Genomic DNA, 3302 nt, shown 5'->3' on the forward strand with positions numbered 1-3302 from the left:
GAAGTCAGAAAGGGTTGAAAATTGATGATGTGGCTTTGAATGGTGCATTTTGAACACAGAAAAAGTATGGAGTTCAAATAAGTTCAAAAAAATGAAATCCTTTTGTAACAGACGAGTTTCCGTATGAAGCCCTGATAATTCGAAAGAGATTGTCCGTTTTGTACACGAAGTGCATCCAGTTTTTGCCGTAAGCCTCTCTACTTTCTTGCACATGCTATGTGGGTGAAATGATGATACCCTGCCAACTTTTAACCTTTTAAGAGTTCATTTGTAGTGCTTTTCAATTTCATGGTCTTATAGCTGAAAAAATGAGTAAATGCATGAAAAATAACAAATGAAGTCAGAAAGGGTTGAAAATTGATGATGTGGCTTCGAATGGTGCATTTTGAACACAGAAAAAGTATGGAGTTCAAATAAGTTCAAAAAATGGAATCCCTTTGTAACAGACGAGTTTCCGTATGAAACCCTGATACTTCGAAAGAGATTGTCCGTTTTGTACACGAAGTGCATCCAGTTTTTGCCGTAAGCCTCTCTACTTTCTTGCACATGCTATGTGGGTGAAATGATGATACCATGCCAACTTTTAACCTTTTCAGAGTTCATTTGTAGTGCTTTTCAATTTCAGGGTCTTATAGCTGAAAAAATCAGTAAATGCATGAATAATAACAAATGAAGTCAGAAAGGGTTGAAAATTGATGATGTGGCTTTGAATGGTGCATTTTGAACACAGAAAAAGTATGGAGTTCAAATAAGTTCAAAAAATGAAATCCTTTTGTAACGGACGAGTTTCCGTATGAAACCCTAATACTTCGAAAAAAATCAGTAAATGCATGAAAATTTAATAGCAAAAAGAGTTAGCATAAAATAAAATAAACAAGTAATTTGAAAGAAAATAATATAAAATTTAATAAAATATATTAGTAGAAACAAAATAAAATAAAATAAACTTTAATAACATAAATTAAATTTATGAAACTAAAATTAACAAAGTATTTTCTATTCAAAACATTATAAGCAACCTTTAAAATTTATGAAACTAAAATTATATAAAATTGATGCAACTAAAATTATCAAAGTATTTTCTGTTCAAAATCATTAAAAGCAAAAAGAATTTTCATAAAGAACATTGTTTGTTAGAAACTTTAATAGCAAATATATAAGTAGAAATAAAATAAAATAAAATAAATAAGTATTTTGTTGTAAGTAGAAACAAAAAAATAAAGCAAAAAAGTAAACAAAAAAACTAGGAAAAAATAAAAAATTGCCACCTACTGGGCCACCACGGCCTGAATACGAGTAGAAACCCATCCCTGGGCCAGGATTCAGGCCCGCATAAGGCCCAATAGGCCCATCAGGCATAGCAGTCACAATTACGCCTGTAAGCCTGCAATGGAGAGAAGCTCGAGGGGGGTGCGGCAGTGGGGCTTATAAACCACTGCGCGCCCTTCTCAACTAGCGAGGTGGGACCAAACTTTCGACGCGGGCGCAGCAGCACAAGGCCTTTGGTCCCGGTTGGTGGCACCAACCGGTACTAAAGGGGTGCATTGGTACCGGTTTGCGGCACCAACCGGGACTAATGCCACCCCTTTGGTCCCGGTTGCTGCTATGAACCGGGACCAATGCCCGGGGTATATAAGAAAACACTTAGCAGTTTCGACCAAATCCATCACTTCTTCCCCTGAAGCCCCTGCTCCTCCTCGCCGTCGCCACCCGACGCCCTGCTCTACCTTGCCGCCGCCGCCACTGACGCCGTCAGGCTGCTCGACGTCGCCGTCGTCGCCGCCACCAACGCCGTCAGGCTGCTCAACGTCGCCGCCGCCGCCGCTGACACCCTTTGCCCCGACGATGGCGTCGACCCTCGCGCCCCTGCCGGCCCCGACGCGCCGCCCACCATGCCCCGCCGCCCCCTGTGAGCACCAGCCTGCTCCCGTGCCCCTCCCCTGTCCCGCGCCCCTGCGCCCCTGCCCTACCCCGCCGGCGCCGACGCCGACCCCTCCGCCGTGCCCCTCCGCCCCTGCCGGGTGCTAGCGCTATTAGATTTTTAGATGTTTTTAGATGCTATTTTTAGATGTTTTTACATGTTTTTTAGATTATTTTAGTTTATGTTTAGTTTACTTTTAAGATTAGGAAAATTTCAGATGTATAGGTATATTTATTTAGATGTATAGTTAATTTAGATGTTGTAATTTGTTCATAAAAATTGTGCACTTCTGTATAGAAACTTTATTTTTTTTCATATGTACGAAAATGTAGAATGAAAACGAAAACAAACATATAGGAAAAAACAAAGAAAAAAATGAAGAAGGACCCGCGGTGAAGCAAGTCTTTTTTTAAGGTAGTTCTTTGTTAAAGTGAGGGGGGGCGTCCGGAGCACCCCCCGGCCCTCTCGCTCGACCAAAACTCTCGAGGACACCCAAACCCTAGAAAAAAACAATGTCGGTCTCCTACCCCCTCCCGCCGCGTCCCTACCCGATCGACAAACTCTCTTGAGGCCACCCAAATTTACCAAGTTAAAAGAGCATTGTCGTCGAGGCCACCCCGAACCCTTGAAGCGTTGTTGAGGCCACCCCAAACCCTTGCAGTGTTGCGGAGGCCACCCCAAACCCTAGAGAAGCGTCGAGGCTAGGCCACTAATATGATTCCTTTGTGCTTAGCTAGCTAGTTCAACGTTTGCCGATAATATATCCATCTGTCATGTTTGAATAATAATTGCCATGTTGTAAATATTTGCAGAAACTATGGATCCGCACCCCCGAGACGAAGCAAAAGAAGCGGTGTTGGGGGAGATAATCGCACACGGAAGTGATGCCGTCTTGTCGTTTCTCAACGACACATGCACCGATGGTCTGGAAAGACAGGATGAATAAGCAGGCTATGACGATGATCAGACAATAGAGGAGGAAGGACACCGTGATGACGGCTCCGGTGACCGAATGGAGGGGGAAGGACACGGTGATGACGGCTCCGGTGACCGAATGGAGGGGGAAGGACACCGTGATGATGGCTCCGGTGACCGAACGGAGTCCGGCCAGGTATATATATTAATTAATTAAGCATGTGCTGACTATAGCTAATTGATGCATCAATTGTTTTTGATATGTACACATATTAGCTCTCTTCTTTTTCTTCTTTTCTAGCCCTCCGAATCGAGCAACACTTCGGTAACGAGATGAGGCCCGAAGAGAAAGTTGCACACAGATGAAAGGTACATGATCATCGAAATTGATCACGCTGGCCAACCGATTGAACCCCTCCGGACCAAGCAAAAATTTATTGCTCAGTGCGAGGTTCTACAGAGGGAC

The sequence above is a fragment of the Triticum urartu genome, chromosome 2, assembly GCF_003073215.2.
Source record: "Triticum urartu cultivar G1812 chromosome 2, Tu2.1, whole genome shotgun sequence".
Classification (NCBI taxonomy): Eukaryota; Viridiplantae; Streptophyta; class Magnoliopsida; order Poales; family Poaceae; genus Triticum; species Triticum urartu.